Genomic DNA, 25,652 nt, shown 5'->3' with positions numbered 1-25,652 from the left:
ACTTTCCCCACCGGAGAATAGTCAGTCCACTCCCTTTCTATGCCCCTGATTCTATTATATTCACCAGTTTATTCTGTTCATCAGATTATTTATTCACTTGATTTTTAGATTCACTTGTTGATAGATGTGTATTTGTTGTTCATAATTTGTATCTTTACCTTCTTCTTTTTCTTCCTCTTCTTAAAGGATACCTTTCAGCATTTCATATAATACTGGTTTGGTGGTGATGAACTCCTTTAGCTTTTCCTTATCTGTGAAGCTCGTTATCTGACCTTCAATTCTGAATGATAGCTTTGCTGGATAAAGTAATCTTGGTTGTAGATTCTTGCTATTCATCACTTTAAATATTTCTTGCTACTCCCTTCTGGCCTGCAAAGTTTCTGTTGAGAAATCAGCTGACAGTCGTATGGGTACTCCCTTGTAGGTAACTGACTGTCTCTTGCTGCTTTTAAGATTCTCTCTTTGTCTTTTGCTCTTGGCATTTTAATTATTATTATTATTATTATTTTAATTAAATCTTTATTGTTCAGATTATTACATTAGTTACTCTTTTTTCCCACCATAACTCCCCTCCACCCAGTTCCAACCCCACCCTCTGCCCTCACTCCCCACCCACTGTCCTCATCCATAGGTGCACGATTGTTGTCTAATCTCTTCACTCACCCCCACACCCCTTTCTCCCCCCCCCAAGAATAGTCAGCCCATTCCCTTTCTATGTCCCTGATTCTATTACAATCACCAGTTCATCAGATTATTTATTCACTTGATTTTTAGATTCACTTGTTGATAGATGTGTATTTGTTGTTCATAATTTGTATCTTTACCTTTTTTCTTCTTCTTCCTCTTCTTACAGGATACCTTTCAGCATTTCATATAATACTGGTTTGGTGGTGATGAACTCCTTTAGCTTTTTCTTATCTGTGAAGCTCTTTATCTGGCCTTCACTTCTGAATGATAGCTTTGCTGGATAAAGTAGTCTTGGTTGTAGGTTCTTGGTATTCATCACTTTGAATATTTCTTGCCATTCCCTTCTGGCCTGCAAAGTTTCTGTTGAGAAATCAGCTGACAGTCATATGGGTACTCCCTTGTAGGTAACTGATTTTCTTTCTCTTGCTGCTTTTAGGATTCTCTCTTTGTCTTTTGCTCTTGGCATTTTAATTATGATGTGTCTTGGTGTGGTCCTCTTTGGATTCCTTTTGTTTGGGGTTCTCTGCGCTTCCTGGACTTGGAAGTCTATTCCTTTCGCCAGGTAGGGGAAGTTTTCTGCCATTATTTCTTCAAATAGGTTTTCAATATCTTGCTCTCTCTCATCTTCTGGCACCCCTATAATTCGGATGTTGGTACGCTTGAAGCTGTCCCAGAGGCTCCTTACACTATCTTCATATTTTCGGATTCTTTTTTCATTTTGCTTTTCCGATTGGATGTTTTTTGCTTCTTCGTATTTCAAATCTTTGACTTGATCCTTGTGACCCTCTGGTCTGCTGTTGGGAGTCTGTATAATATTCTTTATTTCAGTCAGTGTATGCTTAATTTCTAGTTGGTCCTTTATCACAACATCGAGGGTCTCATTAGATTTCTTGAGGATCTCACTACATTTATCGGCGGTCTTACCAGTCTTTGCGAGGGCTTCTAAAAAGTTCTTTAAAGACCTTAAAAGTGTGGTTTTGAACTCTATATCCAACAGTTTGCTTTCCTCCAATTCTGTTGTTTGTGTCCTGTTTCTTTGTCTCGGCATTTTTTTTTGCTTCGCTGTGTTGATAGAGTGCCTTTCTGTGCTAAGTGTCCCAATTACCTAAGGTAGACACTCTTGGTGCACCCCCTTGTGGGCTTTGTGCACAGTCTTGTTGTGGTTAAGCCTTGATTGTTGTAGTTATCACTGTGAGGAATTGACCTCCAGGTCAGTTGGCTGTGAGAATCAGCTGTGTCTGTGGTGGGAGAACTTCTGTGCTGGAGACACCCCTCTGGGGCTAGACTTGCTTCGATGGGGCTTTGGTGCTCACTGAGTCTGCCTCCTGAGTGTGTCTTTTATGGTTCCACGGAGCTTAAAGCTGGATGGTCCCACTCTGACCTCTGGGCTTCCTGGCTCCTGGATCTCTAGGGAGGTGCTAATCTAGCCTTTGCCTGAGGCTATCCAGCAAAAGCCTCCCTGCAGGGCTTGGGCGGGGCGGGTCCCACGGGATCAACAGGGCGGGGTTAGCAATTATGGCTGCTCTCAGTCTTGCCCTCAGAGGCTCTGCTTCTCAGTGTCCCAGTAGTCGCTGCAAGCCCCACGGAGAGAAAGCTGCCCTAGGGTTCTGAGCGATGCCAGACAGTCCCGCTTCTCCCGTATGAGTCTGGGTCCTTAGAGACTCGCCCGGAACTGGAACTCAAAGCCTGAGACTCCCTCCCGATTGAAAACAACCGTGCCCTCAGCCTCCAGCCCGCTCCACATGCACTCCGAACCTTAGTATTTTACTTCAGCACTGCGCCTCCTCTGAGCCTCGGTATGCTTTTCTCTTTCCTCCTAGTTGTAGGACATCCACTCAGCCAGCTTTCCTGTGGTTCTGGATGATGTCCGTTCCGTCTTTTAGTTGTATTTTTGAAGTGGTTGTTCGAGGCAGCAAACTCCCGTGTTTACCTATGCCGCCATCTTGGTTTCTCCACGGCATTTTAATGATGATGTGTCTTGGTGTGGTCCTCTTTGGATTCCTTTTGTTTGGGGTTCTCTCTGCTTCCTGGACTTGTAAGTCTATTTCTTTCACCAGGTAGGGGAAGTTTTCTGTCATTATTTCTTCAAATAGGTTTTCAATATCTTGCTCTCTCTCTTCTTCTGGCACCCCCATAATTCGGATGTTGGTAAACTTGAAGCTGTCCCAGAGGCTCCTTACACTATCTTCATATTTTTGGATTCTTTTTTCATTTTGCTCTTGTGGTTGGGTGTTTTTTGCTTCTTCATATTTCAAATCTTTGACTTGATTCTTGCGATCCTCTAGTCTGCTGTTGGAACTCTGCATAATATCCTTTATTTCAGTCAGTGTATGCTTAATTTCTAGTTGGTCCTTTTTCATAACCTCGAGGGTCTCACTAGATTTCTTGAGGGTCTCACTACATTTATCGGCATCTCACCAGTCTTTTTGAGGGTCTTACTAAATTTATCGGCAGTTTCTAGAAAATTCTTTTTTTTTTATATATATTTTATTGATTTTTTACAGAGAGGAAGGGAGAGGGATATAGAGTTAGAAACATCGATGAGAGAGAAACATCGATCAGCTGCCTCCTGCACACTCCCTACTGGGGATGTGCCCGCAACCAAGGTACATGCCCTTGACCGGAATCGAACCTGGGACCCTTGAGTCCGCAGGCTGACGCTCTATCCACTGAGCCAAACCGGTTAGGGCTAGAAAATTCTTGAAAAACCTTAAAAGTGTGGTTTTGAACTCTATATCCAGTCGTTTGCTTTCCTCCATTTCTGTCATTTGTGTCCTGTTTCTTTGTCTCCGCATTTTTTATGCTTCCCTGTGTTGGTAGAGTGGCTTTGTGTGCTAGGTGTCCTATAGGGCCCAGTGGCTCAGCCTCCCCAATTACCTGAAGTGAACACTCTTGGTGCACCCCTTTGTGGGCTTTGTGCACAGTCTTGTTGTAGTTAAGCCTTGATTGCTGTAGGTATCACTGGGAGGAATTGACCTCCAGGCCAATTGGCTGTGAGAATCAGCTGTGTCTACAGTGGGAGAACTTCTGTGCTGAAGGCACCCTTATGAGGCTAGACTTGCTTCAGTGGGGCTTTGGTGCTCACTGAGTCTTCCCCCTGAGTGTGTCCCTTATGGATCTGAGGAGTTGTAATTGGATGGTCCCACTCTGACCACTGGGTACACTGGCTCTTGGACCTAAGGAGGTGCTAATTTAGACTCTGCCTGAGGCTACCCAGCAGGAACTACGAGGAGATCTGCAGATTCCCCTTCCTTGTTTGGGGTTTGGAGGTGCCCAAATGAGGCCCAGCTGTGAAGCAATGCAAGCTGCTGTGGGGCCTTGGGCCTTCTCTTGGAAGTTCTGGGTCTGTCTGGCCCAGCTGCAGTTTGTTAGGTAATTTTCAGATTGCAAAGGGCCTGTGCATTCATATGCAAAAGCCTCTGCCGAAGCTTGGGTGGGGCGAAGTCTCAGGGAATCAACAGGTCGGAGCAAGCAGCTATGGCTGATCCTCAGTCCTGCCCGAAGGGGCCCTGCATCTCAGTGTCCTGGTAATCGCTGCAAGCACCTTTGAGAGAAAGTCGCCCTGGAGTTCCGAGTTCTTCCCGCTGCCAGACAGTCCAGTTTCTCCCCGTATGAGTCTAGGTCCCCAGAGACTCACCCGGAACTGGAGTTCAGAGCAGTTGGGGGCTTGTGACTCCCTCCCGATTCAAAAAGACAGCCGCGTCCTCAATTGCCAGCCCTTGCTATGTGCGCCTCTGTACCTCTGCACTTCCGCACCTCCTCCGAGTCTCAGTGCTTTTCTCTTTCCTTCTAGTTGTAGAATTTCCACTCAGCCAGCCTTCCTGTGGTTCTGGATGATGTCTGTTTTGTCTTTTAGTTGTATTTTTGAATTTGTTGTGGGAGGCAGCAATTTCCGGTGTTTACTTATGCCGCCATCTTGATTTCTCAGTCAAAATCAAATTAATTTTAATAAAAGTGCCAAGGGACCCCTGGTTGCATGGCTCAGTTGGTTGGAGCATAGTCCTGGTTTTGGGTTTGCTCTCAGTCACAGGGCACATATCTAGGTTACTTATGGCTTCTATCACCGGGCACATATGGGAGGCAACCAATTGATGTTTTTCTCCCTCTCTCTAAAAATAAATAAAAACTTATTCTTGGGTTGGGATTTTCTTAAAAATGTGCCTATGGAGTTTAAAGGGAAAAAAGAAAGTTTTTCCAACAAAGGTTCTGGAATAACTGGATATCCCTATAGAAAACATTCCGACTCCAACCTTTAGCTTGTACTACATCTATAATAATAAAAGCATAATATGCTAATTAGACCGGATGGCCGAACAGCAGAAGACCATCTGGATGACCTTTGGACGAAGCCAGGGCTGAGAAGACCAAGGCAGCCGCTGCGGCCGCGAGGGCTGAGCCCCTTGCATGATTTTCGTGCATTGGGCCTCTAGGTACATATAAAAGTTAACTTGGACTGGATCATAGTCTTTTTTTAAAAAAAATATATTTTATTGATTTTTTACAGAGAGGAAGGGAGAGGGATAGAGAGCTAGAAACATTGATGAGAGAGAAACATCGATCAGCCGCCTCCTGCTCACTCCCCACTGGGGATGTGCCCGCAACCAAGGTACAAGCCGTTGACCGGAATTAAACCTGGGACCCTTGAGTCCGCAGGCCGATGCTCTATCCACTGAGCCAAACCGGCCAGGGATGGATCATAGTCTTGAACTTAAAGCTAAAACTATAATTTTCCTAGAAGAAAGCACAAAAGAAAACCATGGGAATAGGCAAAAAATTCCTAGATAGGATACAAAATATCACTAGTCATAAAAGAAAAATTTGATAAGTAGGACTTCATCAAAATTAAAAACCCTCTGCTCTTTGAAAGACACTCTTAGAAAAATCAAAAGGCAAAGCACAGACTGGGAGAAAAATAATCACAATATATGATTTGAGAGATGATTTGTATCTAAACTATGTAAATGAGTTTTCTTACAACTTAATTAAAAACAGAGCAATCCAATGAAAAGGTAAATGTTTAAATCAGACATTTCACAAGAGTAGATATTGGAAGAAATGGCCAAAAGTCACATGAAGAGTTGCTCAGTATCATTAGTCATCAAAGAAGCGCAAAATAAAACCACAGTGATATATGAAAGGGTTGACAATTCCAAGTATTGGTGAGTATGTATATAATTTAGTTGTTATTTTGATGTGTAACTTTCATAAATTTCTGGTAAGAATGAAGAATGGTATAATTACTTGGTAGATTCTTATAAAAAAGTAAATGTACGCCAAACAATTCTACTCTTAGGCATTTATTTAAGAGAAGTGAAAAATATAACAAGACTTGCACATAAGTGTTCACAGCAGCTTTATTCATAATAACACCAAACTGGAAGCAACTCAAATATTCATCAGTGTGAGAATAAATTCTAATACATTAATACAATGGAATACTATTCAGCAATAAAAGTAATGAACCACTAATTAACACAATAACATGGGTGAATGTCGAAAGCACTGTGCTTACTCAAAGAAGCCAGACACAAAAAATACATCATCCAATTCTATTTACATGAAGTTCTAGAACAGTAAAACTAATTCATAGTGACAGAAAGCAGATCAGTGATTGCCTGGAGCTGCGAGTGGGTGGGAGAGGGCAGAATTGGCTACAGAGGGGCATGAGAGTAAATATTCCATATCTTAAATACAAAACAGATAAAATTCTCAGAAGATACACGCAATAAGCTGACTACAGAACTAGAACATTTGAGAACTTCACTGGTGATTTCACATGGGACTCCAGATGTTTCCAAAAGTCAAATTGAACTATCAACGTAGGCTTTGTATTTTGTTCTCCCAGTTTTACTAATAACACAAATACAATTCAAATCCCTGAAGTATTCATTATAGTAAAGGGCATACCCTATAACAAATTGTCTGGAATTTAAAATACAACAAAGTCTGGCCTATATCCAACACTTCGAGGGCTCCTTTAAAAAAATTTTAAAATACGTTTTTGGTGATTTCAGAGAGAAGAAGGAAGAGGTAGAGAGGGATAGAAACATCAATGATGAGAATCACCCATCAACTGCCTCCTGCATGCCACCTGCTGGAGATTGAGCTGAAAGCCAGGCACATGCCCTGACCAGGAATCTGTGACTTCCTGGTTATGGGTCCACATTAAACCACTGAGCCACACAGGCCGGGCTGGAGGGGTCCTTTTTACCAGCAAGCTTGAGACTGTGATCAGCTTTGGATTATGTTGCTTGACCAAGAAAAGCAAGATTTGCATTGTGTTTGCCAGTGTCACTTATATCTTCAACAATCAAGACATTCTTTCCAGTTCAAGTTGCGAGACAATCTCTGCCAATTACTTTTATGTCTCCTGTTGACTGGTCATTACTGTAGTTCTTCAGTCTGACAAAATCTACAGTCATAGGAATGGATCTATCACTATTTCTCTTCAGTGCTTTGATGTAGTCTGTAGGTCAGCAAAGAATTTATAGCAACCCTTGAGTATGCATAGGGTTAGGATGTGATGGCCTGACATCTCCTTCATCACATCTCGAACAAACTTTTGGGTCCTTTTCATAATTAGTCCATGAGGAAGAAAGACCTATTCAAAATCCTCAGTGTAATGATTAGGCATAACAAAATAAATCTAGGTCATAACCTGGTTCATCATCACTGATCACGACGCTGGGGGTCTGGGCAGGCTCCGGGACTCAGGACAGTCTGAGGAGGATGAAGCTGGGACATGGCAGAGATGCAGCAGGAGGCAGCACCAGGCAGGAAAGCAGAGGTTTTTTGAAATATTCTATACCTTGATTAGATGGTGGTTTTATAGGTGAATATATTTATCAAAACTCAACAACTATTCACTTAAATAGGTGCATTTTATGTTATACATCAATAAATTTGATTTATAAGTGGAAAAAGTTTATAGAATTAGTCACTGTTGAAACAGTATTCTTGCCTCAGTTTTCTATGTATTTCAAATGAACTTAAAACATAGTTTTTGGGATAATTACTTTATTTTTTAAATATATTTTTATTGATTTCAGAGAGGAAGGAAGAGGGAGAGAGAGATAGAAACATCAATGATGAGAGAGAATCATTGATTGGCTGCCTCCTGCACGATCCCTAGGGATTGAGCCCACAACCCAGGCATGTGCCCTTGACTGGAATCGAACCTGGGACCCTTCAGTCCACAGGCTGACGCTCTATTCACCGAGCCAAACTGGCTAGGGCACTTAATTTTTTTTATTTTAAAGAATAGTTTATTGATATTTAAAGAGAGAGAACATGGATTGGCTGACTCCTGCAGGCCCCCTTATAGGGGATCTTTAGGCATGTGCCCTGACCAGGAATTGAATCAGCGACCTTTTGGTGTATGGGGCAATGAATGCCCAACCAATTGAGTCACACCCGGCCAGGGCTAATTTTTAACCCAGCATGAATATTTGTTGTTTGATAGGTGCGAATAAAGTGCTTTGGGAGTTCTGAGGAGAGATTATTTCTAACTAAGAGAACACCAGGGATGGCTTCATGGAGGAAACCATTTTTTAAAAAAAGATTTTTTAAAATTGAATTTTAGAGAGAGAGGAAGGGAGAGGGAGAGAGAAACATGGATGTGAGAGCCCAACCAATAGGCTGCCTCCTGCATGACCCCCACTGGGGAGAGCCCACAACCCAAGCATGTACCCTGACCAGGAATTGAACTGGCAACCTTTCAGTGCTCTGGAGGATGCCCAACTGAGTCACAATGGCCAAGGGCTGGATGCCCTTAGATTCTTGGGCTCTAGTAACACCACCACCTCCTATGGTTCCTCCAGCCTAGGGTACGACAGCAGCTGCCCACTGTGGCCCATTTCTGGATTGCTTCACTATTCCCCATTTGTCTTCCTAGTCCTTCTGAGATAGACTATGTAAGATGTGGAATAGTTGCAATGGATAAAAGCTATAGGAACTATCAAGAAGACAGTAAGACCCCCCCCCCCCACACCACCACCAGATTTATGGCTTAAAACCCACAGAGACCAGCTCGATCCAACATGGTGACTGATTTCACCTAATGGTCACCCCTAGCCTCATTATAGATCATGTAATACATTAGCATGCTAAAACAACGCACCCCGAGCTGCCCTGATCAGAAATGGAAAGCCCATAAAAAAACACAGAATGGCTGATGGAGGGCCTCTGAGAAATCTCCATCCCTTTCAGGGAAGATCCTGAATATTCCCTCCCTTATTGAATACCTTACCTCCCTACCCCCACTCCCAATTAAATGAACCTCAATAAAGGAAGCAAATTCCTCTAAAGGTGGCTGGCTGCTCTGTCTGTCAAGTAGCCCATTCTGTCTCATGGCTTCACTAGTAAAATCACTTGCACTTTAAATTCTGTGCTGGAGTTTGAATTCTCTCCTTCATGAAGCCAAGAACCTACAATGGGTCCCGGACTCTCAGGTCCCCAGACACCTGCATCCTCTCTATTTACCAATTCCTTGTGGTAAAATTCCTCTGCCATACTTCACGTGGGTTCTGTTTCCTTGCTTGCCCCTGACTAATATAGCTTAGACAGTCTGTAATTGTCTCTTTGCTCCAAACTCGACTGCTTTGTGAAATGGGGCAGTAATCAACAAATTGCATTTCTGCTTCACCATCTGGCTCCCTATTCAACTCTGCCAGGAGAGGGTGCTAGAGGGAGCTGGAAGGCTAGAGGTGGGAAAAATGACTTGCTCCTTCTTGTTTATTCCATGCGGGCTGCTTATCTAATTGTATTTTCTGTGAGCAGCTCCCAGCAGTCTTCTTCACTCCACCAGTTCTTGTCCTACCGGTTGCTGAATTCGGTTTTCAATTTTTCCAACACTTTCAGAAGCAATCTTGTCACATCCCCTCAGAGACACCAGCATCAGTTGGCTTGTGCTCCTTCCTCAGATATCTGAATTTCAGTTGTGACAGGGCCCTTTCTAAGCTTCAAAATTCAAATAACCCTAGCTCTTCCTTTTGTTCCCTGAGCAGTGAGGGTGGGAGCTGCTTTCTGCAGTTGCTACTTCTGTGTAACCCGTACAGTTACATACAACTTTAGACCTACTTAACCATCCTTTATAGTCAACTCTTTGTTTGAATAATTGGTGTGGTTTCTGTATCTTGATTGGATCCTGACTGTAACAGTTGTGGGGCTGGATTTTGGGTTTGGTTTGGGGTTTGATTTTGAATATTTTGAATTTGCAATGACAGTAGGCTATCCAAGTAGAGATAAAAATCTTGTAAATAGATGGAAGCACACCACTGGAGTTTGTGGGAGATATAAGGAGTTGAAAATATTTTCTCACTCTCAGCTCTGATGTGATGATGGAAACTGTAAGACTACATGAATTCTCTGGGTGAGTTGTGTGGGGAGCAAAGAGCAGACAGTTGACAATAGTCTCATGTATACTCACAAAGGAAAAACAGTAAAGTTAAAACAAAAATTATAAAATTGAAGATACAAACGTTACTGGAAAGGGGACCTGGCCCTGAGTAGGTCTACCTACGGCCAGGTGGTGGTGTGTGGGTTCTTAACTTTGTGCAGGAAAGATTTCACAATATGAGTCCAGGTGATTTTTAGAGAACATGTTGTAGGCTGCGGGAATGGCACCAGGTGTTAGACCCATGGGGTCAGACCAGACCTTGATTCAGCACCCAGGGTACTTGAATTCAGAATCAAGACTCAAAACCACAAGAGAACATCCTATATAATAAAAGAGAAACATGGTAATTAGCCGTACCTCCGCTACCCTTCCCATTGGCTAATCAGCATATCCTTATGCAAATTAACTGCCAGCCAAGATGGCGGCCGGCAGCCAGGCAGCTGACGTGAACAGGGAGGCTTGCTTGCTCCAGTGACAGAGGAAGCCAGGTTCCCTGCCTGCTGCTGCCGGCCTCTGAGCTGCTCTCTAAGAAACATTGTAACAAATATAGAAGCTAAACAAAACCCCAGAAACCTGCTTTAGTCAGCCGGGCTTCAGCCAGCAGGATCGCAACATTGTTTCAAATACAGAAGGTAAACAAAGGCCAGAAACCTGCTTTCAGCAGCGGAGGCCTCATAGCTGGAGCCGAGCCTCAGAGCTAAAACTGGCCCAGAATAAAAAAAGAAAAAGAAAAAAAGGAGCGGTTGGGAGCTTCATTCATCTGCCAGCCTGAAAATGGCCCTCAGCCCCTCAGCCAGACTGGCCAGGCACCCCAGTGGGGACCCCCACCCTGAAGGGGGTGTGACCAGCTGCAAACAGCCATCATCCCCTCACCCAGGCTGGCCAGGAACCCCAGTGGGGACCCCCACCCTGATCCAGGACACCCTACAGGGCAAACCAGCCGGCCCCCACCCATGCACCAGGCCTCTATCCTATATAGTAAAAGGGTAATATGCCTCCCAGCACCGGGATCAGTGGACCCACGAGGCCTCCTGGCACTGGGATCAGCGTGACAGGGGGCAGTGCCCAAACCCCCTGATTGCCCTGCGGCTCTGTGTGTGACAGGGGGCAGGGCCACAACCTCCCTATCCACCCTGCTCTGTTCATGACAGGGGAAGGCGCCCCAACCCCCTGATCAGCCCTGCTCTGTGCCTGATAGGGGGGAGCTTCCCAAACCCTTGATTGCCCTGTGGCTCTGTGTGTGACAGGATGTGGTGCCCCAACCCCCTGATCGACCCTGCGGCTCTGTGTGTGACAAAGTGCGGCGCCCCAACCCGCCCGCCCCCCACAAGGGCCCTGCTCTGTGTGTGACCGGGTAGAGCCATAACCTCCCCATTGGCCCTGCCCTGAGTGTGACAGGGTGTGGTGCCCTAACCCCCTGATCTGCCCTGCTCTGTGGGTGATAGAGGGCGGCGCCCCAACTCCCCTATTGGCCTTACTCTGTGAGTGACAGGGGGGAGCTCCCCAACCCCCTGATTGGCCCTGCTCTGTGAGTGACAGGGGGCAGTGCCCCAACCCCCAGATCAGCCCTGCTCTGTGCGTGACAGGGGGTGGCACCGCAACCTCCCCATTGACCCTGCCTTGAGTGTGACAGGGGGTGGTGCCCCAACCCTCCAATCGGCCCTACCCTGAGCATGACTAGGGGTGGCATCGCAACCTCCTGATCTGCCCTGCTCTGTGCATGACAGGGGGTGGTGCCCCAACTCCCCAATCGGCCATGCTCTGAGCCCGACCAGGGGCTGCACCTAGGGATTGGGCCTGCCCTCTGCCACCCGGGAGTGGGCCTAAGCCAGCAGGTCGTTATCTACTGAGGGGTCCCAGACTGTGAGAGGGCACAGGCCGGGCTGAGGAACCCCCCTCCCCTCCGGGTGCACAAATTTTTGTGCACCGGGCCTCTAGTTTATTTGTAAAAATCACAGAGGTAGAAAGAGTAATTTGTAGAAGAGATGGGCTGAGGAAATGAGTTATGGAGGCAAAGGAAGGACCCTAGAAGCTTGGGAGTGAGGAAGGTAAATGATAATGAAAAGGAAAACGAGGGGCTTGCAACCTAGTTCAGTATCTAGTTAAAACTATAGTCTTACTTCCCCACTCTGACTGAACTTGGGCGGAGCTGCAGAACCTAACTCCAGGGCCCCTCCACAGCTGATTTGGTCGGAGCTTCGGAGCATGCCCCCAAGGCCCTGCCAAGACTGACTTGGGCAGAGGACCCTCAGGGGCCGCCACAGGAGGAGATATATAAGTCAGAGCCTTCTCACGAGTTCAGTGCAGGCTTTGTAGCCGGAATTCCCCTGGACTAGCAGATCTGTGAAATAAAGGTTAAACTTTCCTCCCCCAGAGGTTAAATTTTCCTCCCGCAGAGTGCTGGCTGATCGTTCTCCCGTGCACTCTGCCACAACAGTAAGGCACCTGGGGGTAGGGGTGGGAATGGGGAAGGGAAAAGGAAATGGTGTGGGTGTGCTCCCAGGAGGGGGAGTGCGCTGGGTCCTCTTCCTAGGGGTTTTTAGGGTGGAGATTTTAGGGACCGTCCCAGGGGAAGATCTCAATGGAATATTCAGCAGTTTTCCAGTTGTGTCCTTTCAGGATAGGGGTCTCCGCTGATTGGCCAGCACCAGGGTGGGGGTCATTATTCAATGGGCTGGTCCTGAGATCAGCTTTGGTGTCGCTTGTCTGGTTTTGCTGTTTTTCTGGGCCTGGAGCTGAAACACAACTGAGGCCTAGATGTTATCTCTAGGGAGGAAAGGTCAGGGGGTCCAAACCGTATGACTAGCAATATGCTAGGGGAGGAAAGGTCACCCCAGGGACAAGGTCCCAGCCTCTAAATGTCCTTTGCTAGGCACCTGGGGCTTTCTCCACCGTGGTGACCTTCTGTACCTGGCCCATTGTCCTTGCTCTGCTCATGTCTGTCTAACTAACTGCCTATCTCACTACTAATATTACAGTGGTAGTGCAGAAGGTTACAAAAGTTGTAAGAAAATTTTATTACCTACTGAACTGGGGATCTCCTCATTACACTTAGTGCTACTATGTGTTAGGGCCCATTATGTGTGTAGTTTACGGCCCACAGTGGTTCTAAGCCTTTTCCCTCCTCTATCCCAGGCTGGATGCCCCTCAGCACCTGTACCTTCCTCTGCTTTCCTGAAAAAATAAAGAAAAAGGTGAGCCTTTCAGGGATGGGGAACATCCGGCCTTCGAGCCATAGAAAGCCCAGGAAATTGTTTGGTCTGGCTCTGCCAAGGCATTAGGGGTGCGTTAATTAAACGTTTGACCAAATAGAGCAGGCTAATTTTTAAATTGACAATTTTGTATGGCCCATGATTGATGTTATAAATATCTAAATGGCCCTAGCCTGTTTGGCTCAGTGGATAGAGTGTCGGCCTGCAGACTGAAGGGTCCCAGGTTCAATTCTGGTCAAGGGCACATGCCTGGGTTGTCGGCTCGATCTCCAGTAGGCGGCGTGCAGGAGGCCGCCGATCAATGATTCCCTCTCATCATTGATGTTTCTATCTCTGTCCATCTCCTTTCCTCTCTGAAATCAATCAATCAACCATTTAATCAATCAATCAATCAATCAATAAGTATCCAAATGGCCCTTGGCAGAAAGAAAGGTTCTCCTTCCCTGCAATCCATTCCAAAATAATTCTCCGTTTCTTTCTCTCTCCTCCCTGTCTCAGACAATAAACCGAACTTCCTCTTTTTAAGTGTATACTATCCTTGTGCTCTCAATTCTCTTTGTTTTCTCCGTCTTGGGTGCTATAAACATCTAGAATTAAAGACTTTCTCCCTTAATTATCTCCTTTTGTGTTTAGCTTACACATCTTCAATTTTCTCTTCTCTCCTCTGCCTGCAGACATACTCTTCTTCCCTGTGCTGAAAATAACACAACAGAACATAAGACAAAACAAAAAACAGCAAAACCCCCAAACCTTCATTTGACCTTGGTGCAGCTCAGGCCATTTTTTCATCCTTTTATTGTTACACGTTTAAGGATGGAACGCCATGTTCTCAATGCACAGTCACTTCTAGTTCCACTCTCTTGACTTCTGCTGTTCTTCAGCCCCTGTCTCTGTCATTTAAACTGTTCACTGAAAGGCAACCCTAGCTTCCTAGTCATAAAGCACAGTGGATTTTTCTCAGCCCTCATTCTCTTAGACTTCTGTATGGCATTTGACACTGTCCTATCCTCTTTCTAAAACTCTCTTTTCTTGGTTTTCATAGTCAAACATAATTTTCTTCTCATCTTTTTGCTCTAAGCTTTTCAAAACAGTTTGGATGGCTGCATATACTGAGCTTAATTTCCAACTTGTCTATTGCAGTTCGAAGGGGGCATGAAGAAATAGTGGGTGAAACCAAAAGCTGATTGCTGCTCAGATGGACTTTGTAGGATGATGCTCCTCGATGTTAAAGTCTTCCTCAGCTTGGAAGGTCTAGATATTTGTGTCTGAGGCGGGTTAAACAACCAATATTATAAGAGACAAATGTTCCCTATATAGTTTACTTTCCTAGCTAGTTAAACCCTGATAAATCTTGCCTTTCCTTTTCCCTTTATTTCTCTAAGTTTTAACCTTTCAGTTTCTAATCCCTTAGATATATTAATTCTATTATTTAGGTATGATCAAGTTCTCTCTTCTGACTCTTTACTTCCCCCCCTAATGCTATGTGTTGATTTTGTCATATTCTTAGAATTCTGGAGGTGTTTACTGCTGACCCTAACTGTAGCTTGCAAGTCTCTGTATATAAGAAAAAGCCCTACTTTGTTTGACAGGCTTTTCTCTCTTATTTTTTTTTTTTAAATTAAATCTTTATTGTTCAGATTATTACATTTGTTCCTCTTTTTTCCCCCCATAACTCCCCTCCTTCCAGCTCGCACCCCACCCTCCACCCTCACTCCCCACCCACTGTGTTCATCCATAGGTGCATGATTTTTGTCCAGTCACTTCCCGCATCTCCCACACCCCTTTTCCCCCCAAGAATAGTCAGTCTATTCCCTTTCTATGTCCCTGATTCTATTATAATCACCAGTTCATTCTGTACATCAGGTTATTTATTCACTTGATTCTTAGATTCATTTGTTGATAGATGCATGTTTGTTGTTCATAATTTGTATCTTTACCTTTTTCTTCTTCTTCCTCTTCTTAAAGGATACCTTTCAGCATTTCATATAATACTGGTTTGGTGGTGATGAACTCCTTTAGCTTTTCCTTATCTGTGAAGCTCTTTATCTGACCTTCAATTCTGAATGATAGCTTTGCTGGATAAAGTAATCTTGGTTGTAGGTTCTTGGTATTCAGCACTTTGAATATTTCTTGCCATTCCCTTCTGGCCTGCAAAGTTTCTGTTGAGAAATCAGCTGACAGTCGTATGGGTATTCCCTTGTAGGTAATTGAGCCTCTTTCTCTTGCTGCTTTTAAGATTTTCTCTTTGTCTTTTGCTCTTGGCATTTTAATGATGATGTGTCTTGGGGTGGTCCTCTTTGGATTCCTTTTGTTTGGGGTTCTCTGCGCTTCTTGGACCTGTAAGTCCATTTCTTTCACCAGGTGGGGGAAGTTTTCTGCCATTATTTCTTGAAATAGGTTTTCAATATCTTGCTGTCTCTCATCTTCTGGCACTCCAATGACTCTGATATTAGACCGCTTAAAGCTGTCCCAGAGGCTCCTTACACTATCTTCACACTTTCGGATTCTTTTTTCATTTTGCTTTTCCAATTGGGTGGTTTTGTCGAATCTTTGGTTTGATTATTGTACTCCTCTGGTCTGCTATTGGGTATAATATTCTTTATTTCAGTCCGTGTATGCTTACTTTCTAATTTCTTTATCGTAGCATCGAGGGTCTCATTAGTTTTCGTGAGGCTCTGCACAAATTTATGGCAAGCCCTCAAAATTGCGATTCTTAGCTCCATATCCTCCATTTCTGTCATGTTTTTTTGTCTCCGCATCTTTTATGCTTTCTTGGTGCACCCCCTTGTGGTCTCTGTGTGCAGTCTTGTTCTAGCCAAGCCTTAATTGTTGTAGTTAACACTAGAGGGATTTGACCCCCAGGCCGACTAGCTATAGGAATCAGCTGTATGGAAAACGTCTGCCTTCTGGGGAGGCGCTAATCCAGCCTTTGCCTGAGGCGATCGGCAAATGGCTGTGCGCAGGGTTTGGGCGGGGCGGGATCAACAGGGCGGGTGGAGGGAGCAGTTATGGCCGCTCTCAGTCCCGTTCCCAGAGGCTCTGCTTCTCAGAACCCCGGCAGCCGCTGCAAACCTCGGAGAGAAAGCTGCCCTCAGGTTCCAACTGATGCCGGATAATCCCGCTTCTCCCGTTTGAGTCTGGGTCCCTAGAGACTCGCCCGGATCTGGAGCCCAGAGTCTGAGACTCACTCCCGACAGAAAACGACAACCGCGCCCTCAGCCACCAGCCCGCTTTGCTTTGCGCGCGCACCTCGGTACCTTTGTATTTTCCACACTGCGCCGCCTCTGAGCCTCGATTTGCTGTTCTCTTTCCTTCTAGTTGTAGAGTCTCTCTTCAGCCAGCCTTCCTGTGGTTCTGGGTGATGTCCGTTCAGTCTTTTAGTTGTATTTTTGAAATGGTTGTTTGCGGCAGCGGTCTCCGGTGTTTACCTACGCCGCCATCTTGGTCTCCTCCCTTCCTTTTCTAATCCTCTTCTTAAATGTAGGGGTTAGTTAGCATGATTTATATTTTGAGGGGTAAAATGTTTCTGGGGGCCCAGCTGGCGTGGCTCAGTGGTTGAGCATCTAGCTATGAACCAGGAGGTTAAGGTTTGATACCCAGTCAGGGCATATGCCCAGGTTATGGGCTCAATCTCCAGTGTGGAGTGTGCAGGAGGCTGATCAATGATTCTCTCTCATCATTGATGTTTTTATCTCTCTCCCTCTCCCTTCTTCTCTGAAATAAATAAAAATACATGTATTAAAAAAAATTAAAATGTTTCTGGGAGATTTTATGTTTGTTATTCAAGATGCAGAAAGTAGGGTTTATGGTTACATGAAAAGATCTGTCTCTCCACAAATAACAAGTGTGCACTAGAAAAAAATCATCATTTTATTGAGACTGGATAAGAATAAGGAACACCATAACCTGGTCTTATAAACAATTTTTTTTTTTGCGTTGTGCTAAGTTATAGGTGAGCTTCTAGTTCTTATTGTTGGTTGATACTTATCACAGAGCCTTAGGCGAAATAGAAAGAGAAGTATTGTGAGTTGATGGAAAAAGGAGCCTCTACAACAAATAAAAAAAAGAAGCCTGAAGTTATTTCTCTGTGAACTTTAACTATGATTTATTCCTGATTTCAAATATGGCAGATTTTAGTAGAGCCTTAAAATTAGTTCCTGCTGTTGTCATTTACTTTGAGTTAACCATTTATTGCTCACACTTAAAAATACTAACGAGGGAGATTTCTCTATTTAAGGTTTATAGCCTTTTTCTAATTTTCCCTCTGTTGGGGGCAGAGGGAACAGCACCAGATGTTAGACCAGTGGGGTCAGACCAGACCTGGGTTTAGCAACCTTGGTACTTGAGTGCTGGCTGGGAAAGAATTCAGAGTCAAGACTCAAACTATAAAAGAATATTTATTTGGAAAATCACGGAGGAGAAGAAGTAATTTGTAGAAAAAATGGACTTAGGAAAAAAGTTATAGAGGTAAAGGAAGGGCCCTTGGAGTTTAGAAGTGAGGAAGGTAAAGGTGATGGGCCTGGGGGGAGGGGGAGGGGAAGGATGAGGGGAAGGGGCAGGTGTGGGGTGTGGTCCTGGGAGGGAGAAGTGCTGGGTTCTCCATCCTAAGGTATTTTTTTTTAAATTAAAAGGATTCTTTATTTTAAAATATATTTTATTTATTTTTTACAGAGAGGAAGGGAGAGAGAGAGAGAGTTAGAAACATCGATCAGCTGCCTCCTGCACATCTCCTACTGGGGATGTGCCCGCAACCAAGGTACATGCCCTTGACCGGAATCGAACCCAGGACCTTTCAGTCCGCAGGCCGATGCTCTATCCACTGAGCCAAACCGGTTTCAGCAGGATTCTTTATTTTAAATGCACATGGTACCATAATTCATCAAAATCATTTATAGTAGTTAACCACCTCTTAAATACGATCTTATAAACAATGTGTGGATTCAGTTTGTTTAAAATTAACTGTGTGCTATGAAGTCTTCTAAGAAAGGAAATTATGACACGATCCATTCCATTATTAAAGGGGATTAAAAAGAAGTATAAACTAATTTGAATATACCTAGAAATTTCCTAGGTATTGTATAAACCTGACTCTTTATATTAAAACTGTATTCTGGGAGAGACCAAGATGGCGGCATAGGTAAACACCTGAGATTGCTGCCGCAAACAACCACTTCAAAAATACAACTAAAAGATGGAACGGACATCACCCAGAACCACAGGAAGGCTGGCCGAGGACAGACTCTTCAACTAGAAGGAAAGACAACAGCATACCGAGGCTCAGAAGAGGCGCAGTGTAGAAAATTTAAAGGTGCGGAGGTGCACGCGAAAATCGGGCTGGTGGCTGAGTGCGTGGTTGTCGTTTTCAATCAGGAGGGAGTCTCAGACTCTGAGCTCCAGATCCGGGCGAGTCTCTAGGGACTCAGACTCAAACGGGAGAAGCGGGATTGTCTGGCATCAGTTGAAACGTGAGGGCAGCTTTCTCTCTGAGATTTGCAGCCGTTGCTGGGGTTCTGAGAAGCAGAGCCTCTGGGAACAGGACTGAGAGCAGCCATAACTGCTCCCTCCACCCGCCCTGTTGAGCCCGCCCTGCCCAAGCCCTGCGCAGAGCCATTTGCCGGATCGCCTCAGGCAAAGGCTAGATTAGCACCTCCCCAGAGGACAGAAGTTTTCCACAGCTGATTCTCACAGCCAGTCGGCCTGGTGGTCAAATCCCTCTAGTATTAACTACAACAATCAAGGCTTAACTAGAACAAGACTGCACACAAAGACCACAAGGGGGTGCACCAAGAAAGCATAAAAGATGCGGAGACAAAAAACATGACAGAAATGGAGGATATGGAGCTAAAAAACACAATTTTGAGGGCTTGCAATAATGTGCTAGAAGCAGCCAATAAACTTGATGAGAGACTCACGAAAACTAATGAGACCCTCGATGCTATGATAAAGAACCAACTAGAAATTAAGCATACACGGACTGAAATAAAGAATATTATACAGACACCCAATAGCAGACCAGAGGAGCGCAAGAATCAAGTCAAAGATTTGAAATGCGAAGAAGCAAAAAACACCCAACCGGAAAAGCAAAAGGAAAAAAGAACCCAAAAATACGAAGATAGTGTAAGGAGCCTCTGGGACAGCTTCAAGCGTACAAACATCAGAATAATAGGGGTGCCAGAAGATGAGAGACAGCAAGATATTGAAAACCTATTTCAAGAAATAATGGCAGAAAACTTCCCCCACCTGGTGAAAGAAATGGACTTACAGGTCCAAGAAGCGTAGAGAACCCCAAACAAAAGGAATCCAAAGAGGACCACCCCAAGACACATCATCATTAAAATGCCAAGAGCAAAAGACAAAGAGAGAATCTTAAAAGCAGCAAGAGAAAGAGACTCAATTACCTACAAGGGAATACCCATACGACTGTCAGCTGATTTCTCAACAGAAACTTTGCAGGCCAGAAGGGAATGGCAAGAAATATTCAAAGTGCTGAATACCAAGAACCTACAACCACGATTACTTTATCCAGCAAAGCTATCATTCAGAATTGAAGGTCAGATAAAGAGCTTCACAGATAAGGAAAAGCTAAAGGAGTTCATCACCACTAAACCAGTATTATACGAAATGCTGAATGGTATCCTTTAAGAAGAGGAAGAAGAAAAAGGTAAAGATACAAATTGTGAACAAAAAACATGCATCTATCAACAAGTGAATCTAAGAATCAAGTGAATAAATAATCTGATGTACAGAATGAACTGTACATCTATCTATCTATCTATCTATCTATCTATCTATCATCTATTATCTATCTCTCCATCATCTATCTCTTTATCATCTTTCTATCTTTACTTATCAAGTATGAGTTCACACTAATACCTCCAATTCCAATCCAATACCCCATTCCATTTATGTGTAAGTCCCTTCTTAGGCCTCGATAAACCTCAATATATTTACTTTTTTCTCAATCTTCCTGTGCATAACTGTTGGGGTAGTAAGAACAGCCCCAGATATTAGACCACTGGGGTCAGAACAGACCTGGGTTCAGCAACCTCGGTTCTTGAGTTTAATTAGGAAAGAACTCAGAGCCAAGACTCAAACTATAAGAGAACATTTATTTGGAAAATCACAGAGGTAGAAGTAATTTGTAGAAGAAATGAGCTTAGGAAACAAGCTATAGAGGCAAAGGAAGGCCCTTGGAGCTTAGAAGTGAAGAAGGTAAAAGTGATGCACCTGGGAGGATGGGGAGGGGAAGGGAGAAGGGAAAGTATGGGGTGTGCTCCTGGGAGGAAGAGGTGCTGGGTCCTCTGTCCTAAGAGGTTTCATGGTGGAGATTTTACGGGCAGTCCCAGGGGAAGATCTCAATAGAACACTATATTCAGTAGCTTTTCAGATGTGTCCTTTCAGGATCAGTGGAGACTGATTGATTGGTCAGCGCCAGGGCAGGGGGTCATTATTCAATGCAGCTGGTCCTGAGGTCGGACTTGGTGTGGCGTTGCTTGCCTGGTTTAGATATTTTTCTGGGCCTGGAGCCGAAATACAATTGAGGCCTAGATATTATCTCTAGGAAAGAAAGGCCAGGCTGTCCATCCCATGACCAGGGATATGCTAGGGGAGGAAAGGTCAGACTGGGGACGAGGTCTCACCCTACGATTGTCTTTTTTTGAGGCAACCAGGGCTTTCTGCCCTCATGACCTTTTTTTTTTTACTTTTTATTTTTTTATTAAATTTTTATTGTTCAGATTACATTTGTTCCTCTTCCCACCCCCCCCATAACTCCCCTCCTTCCAGTTCCCCGCCCCACCCTCCGCCCTCACTCCCCACCCACTGTCCTCATCCATAGGTGCACGATTTTTGTCCAGTCTCTTCCCGAATCTCCCATTCCCCTTCCCCCCCCAAGAATAGTCAGTCCATTCCCTTTCTATGTCCCTGATTCATAATAATCACCAGTTCATTCTGTACATCAGATTATTTATTCACTTGATTCTTAGATTCACTTGTTGATAGATGCATGTTTGTTGTTCACAATTTGTATCTTTACCTTTTTCTTCTTCCTCTTCTTAAAGGATACCTTTCAGTATTTTGTATAATACTGGTTTAGTGGTGATGAACTCCTTTAGCTTTTCCTTGTCTGTGAAGCTCTTTATCTGACCTTCAATTCTGAATGATAGCTTTGCTGGATAAAGTAATCTTGGTTGTAGGTTCTTGGTATTCAGCACTTTGAATATTTCTTGCCATTCCCTTCTGGCCTGCAAAGTTTCTGTTGAGAAATCAGCTGACAGTCGTATGGGTATTCCCTTGTAGGTAATTGAGTCTCTTTCTCTTGCTGCTTTTAAGATTCTCTCTTTGTCTTTTGCTCTTGGCATTTTAATTATGATGTGTCTTGGTGTGGTCCTCTTTGGATTCCTTTTGTTTGGGGTTCTCTGCGCTTCTTGGAACTTTAAGTCCATTTCTTTCACCAGGTGGGGGAAGTTTTCTGCCATTATTTCTTGAAATAGGTTTTCAATATCTTGCTGTCTCTCATCTTCTGGCACCCCAATAATTCTGATATTAGTCCGCTTGAAACTGTCCCAGAGGCTCCTTACACTATCTTCACACTTTCGGATTCTTTTTTCATTTTGCTTTTCCAGTTGGGTGTTTTTTGTCAAATCTTTGGTTTGATTCTTGTGCTCCTCTGGTCTGCTATTGGGTATAATATTCTTTATTTCAGTCCGTGTATGCTTACTTTCTAATTTTTTTATCGTAGCATCGAGGGTCTCATTAGTTTTCGTGAGGCTCTGCTCAAGTTTATAGCAAGCCCTCAAAATTGCGATTTTTAGCTCCATTTCCTCCATTTCTGTCATGTTTTTTTGTCTCCGCATCTTTTATGCTTTCTTGGTGCACCCCCTTGTGGTCTTTGTGTGCAGTCTTGTTCTAGCCAAGCCTTAATTGTTGTAGTTAACACTAGAGGAATTTGACCACCAGGCCGACTGGCTGTAGGAATCAGCTGTGTGGAAAACTTCAGTCCTCTGGGGAGGCGCTAGTCCAGCCTTTGCCTGAGGCGATCGGCAAATGGCTCTGCACAGGGCTTGGGCGGGGCGGGCTCAACAGGGTGGGGGGAGGGAGCAGCTATGGCTGCTCTCAGTCCGTCTCCAGGGGCTCTGCCTCTCTGTCCCCACAACCGCTGCAAACCTCGGAGGGACCGTAGCCAGACAGTCCCGCTTCTCCTGTTTGAGTCTGGGTCCCTAGAGACTCGCCCGGATCTGTAGCCCAGAGTCTGAGACTCACTCCTGATTGAAAACGACAACCACGCCCTCAGCCACCAGCCCGCTTTGCGCGCACCGCCGCACCACCGTACCTTTAAATTTTCCACACTGCGCCTCCTCTAAGCCTCGTAATGCTGTTGTTTTTCCTTCTAGTTGAAGAGTCTCTCCTCAGCCAGCCTTCCTGTGGTTCTGGGTGATGTCCGTTCCGTCTTTTAGTTGTATTTTTGAAGTGGTTGTTCGAGGCAGCAAACTCCGGTGTTTACCTATGCCGCCATCTTGGTTTCTCCTCTGCCCTCGTGACCTTTACCTAGGCCATCATCCTTGCTCTGCTCATGTATGTCTAACTGCTTACCACCTAACCAATTGGAACCAAAATGAGGGGTTTTTGAGTCTGAGTTCATTGTCTCACAAAATTGAAGAATGAAGTCATGAACAAATGGCTAGTGGAACTGAAGTTTATTAGAAAAGCCAGTCCTGGAAAAGGTGCAGCTGGGGTTCCAGGAGCCGGCCAGTGTCCAGAGCTTCCTTTCCATGTCACAGTCGGGTGTTAAAGTCTGTTAGTCCATGGGCAGAGTCCCACATGGCCATGAGCCATGTCAGGGCAGGTATGTGCTCCCCACCACAGGAATGAACATCAGGAAAACCATTGCATGCCAGGGAGAAGAGAGAGGGTGAGAGGAAGCATGTGACTTTTGATTTAGGGGGTGGATACAGCCTTGCTGGCTCTTGACTGGTCTTTTCAAAGAATTCTGTCTTAGTAACATCCCTGGGATTGGTTTTATACGCCTTACTATCTTGTGATTGGTCATCTGCAAGTTGCCTTTTTTGTAATATTCATACATTTTAAAGCTTATATCTTCCTTGCACACCCTTCCTTCCCTGCCCAGTTGGGGTGCTATAGTAACTCTGCCTCACTGGGTACCCTGGTCTTATCCTCCCCCATCCCCCATGGTCCCTGTCCCTGTCTACCTAGCTTCCCTCTGTGTCTCCTCAAAATCTCCCAACCACAAAGACTGCCTTCTTGGTTAACCTTCTTGGTCCTGCCAGCTTCTCAGTCCCAGCCATTTCCTTGGCAAGTATCCACCTTGGTTTGTTGCCACCGTGTGGCTACCTCTAGCAGCAGACCTTCCTTTTTTTCTCCAGGAGTGTGGTAAAAAAACCCTAGATCACTTTTTGGACTCTTATTACCCAAGTTACTAAGAATATTACCAGTGGCATACAGGGAGCTTAACCAATCAGCAGTCAGAAAAGGTGTTTCCTCTATAGTTCACACCAATTGCTGGTTTGGCCCCTGCCCAGGCCTAACGCCTCTGGCGAGTCATTAGCCCTGGGCCGGGGCACCCCCAGCTCCCAGCCGCTGTGGCCATCAAGGATCACTGGCTGGCTCTGTTCCGGCCCAGGCCTAAAGCCTCTGGCAGAGGCTTTAGGCCTGGGCCGGGGCACCTCCAGCTCCCCGCCGCCCACGCCATCAACAATTGCTGGCTGGCTCCTCCCTGGCCCAAGCCTAAAGCCTCAGGCCGAGGTGTTAGGCCTAGGCCGGGGCACCCCTAGCTCCCCGCCGCCGCTGCCATCAAAGATCGCTGGCTCAACGATCACTGGCTGGCTCCGCCCCAGTTCCAGCTGCTGTCGCCATCAATGATCGCTGGCTGGCTCCTCCCCGGCCCAAGCCTAGAGTCTCTGGCCCAGGCTTTAGGTGAGGGCTGAGGCACCCCAGCTCCCCGCTGCCGCTGCCGTGGCCATCAAGGATCGCTGGCTGGCCAAGGCTTTAGGCCTGGACTGGGGCACCCCCAGCTCCCTGCCACCGATCGCTGGCTGGCTCCACTCCGGTTCCCCGCCGCCGCTGCCATCCACAATCGCTGGCTGGCTCCTCCCCTGCCCAAGCCTAAAGCCTCAGGCCGAGGTTTCAGGCCTGGGCCAAGGCACCCCCAGCTCCCTGCCGCCACCAACATCAAGGATCGCTGGCTGGCTCCGCCCCGGTTCCCCACCATCGCCGCCATCAACCATCCCTGGCTCAATGATCGCTGGCTGAACGATCACTGGCTGGCTTCTCCCTGACCCAGGCCTAAAGCTTCAGTCCATGGCTTAGAGCCGACATATGCAAATTAGCCGCCACCTTGGCTGGTGATTAATTTGCATATCTCGCTGATTAGCCAATGGGAAGGGTAGAGAAGTTACGGTTAATTACCATGTTTCTCTATTATTAGATAGGATGGTTCTCATCAGTGCTTCTGCCCCAGAGTGTGAGCTTGCCATAGAAAGGCTGGGCTGGGTTGGAGTGGGGATGGAAGGTGTGCTCTCACATCTATCCTGGAGTGGAATGCACACTTTAGAATGGTTTTGAATCAACGTGGCCTTCCCAGATGCCCTGTGATTAGGCTAGACCTATCAGGCAGCTTCAGACTAACCAGGTCCCTGACCCCAGGCTGAAGTCAAAATGGATTCTGGAGGGCAGAGAGATATGTGCTACTCCTCAGCTCTAATCTAACTCAACCACTTTCATTGCTCTGTCCATTTGCTAACAAACTTCTAGAACTCCTTGACAGACCAACTCTCCTCCATATTCTGTCTAATAAACTAGACAGAATAAGAGTATGATGGTCTGGAATCAAACTCTGAAAAGTTAATGACATTTATCTAAGGTTACAAAGTTATGTATGTTTTTACCGCTCCAAAGTCTGTGTGCTCAATGCTCCGAAAGGCCAAAACTCAAAATGTCAGAGTTTGGAGTAAGGAAAGGTTTATTGATTGAGAAGGCCCAGCTCTTGAAGATGGGGTGCCTTATAGCTCCCACAAATCCATCTTAAGAGAGCCTAGAATTCAGGTACCTTTTATGTCAAAACAAGGGAGGAGAGGTGAGGCAAGAGGTGGATAATACCCAAGAGGTGGATGAGACCCAAGAGGTGGATGAGGGCCAAGAGGTGGATGAGGGCTGTAGACAGCTAGGCGCCCAGGCAGGGATCCACAGAAGAGCACGGAATTTCTAAATACCTTTCTTTGTTCTTGGTAGGTCGGGTTATAGACCTCCTCTGATCTGAGTATGGTCAGACTCCTGTTACCTAGTCCTTCATTTCTTGGGAAAGGCATCTACACTAATAAAAGAGAAACATGGTAATTGGC

At 45.4% G+C, this 25,652-nt stretch overlaps 1 pseudogene; it reads right to left on the bottom strand.

The window, feature by feature from the left end:
• Nucleotides 1–6,488: 6,488 nt before the first annotated feature.
• LOC139007484 (hypoxanthine-guanine phosphoribosyltransferase pseudogene) lies at nucleotides 6,489–13,003 on the bottom strand (annotated as a pseudogene).
• Nucleotides 13,004–25,652: the final 12,649 nt, after the last annotated feature.

Source organism: Myotis yumanensis, unplaced genomic scaffold (assembly GCF_028538775.1).
Source record: "Myotis yumanensis isolate MYYU_CA2020_CCGP unplaced genomic scaffold, mMyoYum1.0.hap1 SCAF_1, whole genome shotgun sequence".
NCBI classification, from domain to species: Eukaryota; Metazoa; Chordata; class Mammalia; order Chiroptera; family Vespertilionidae; genus Myotis; species Myotis yumanensis.
Note: the sequence above shows the minus strand (reverse complement) of the source record. Positions and strands in the feature narration are given on the sequence as shown.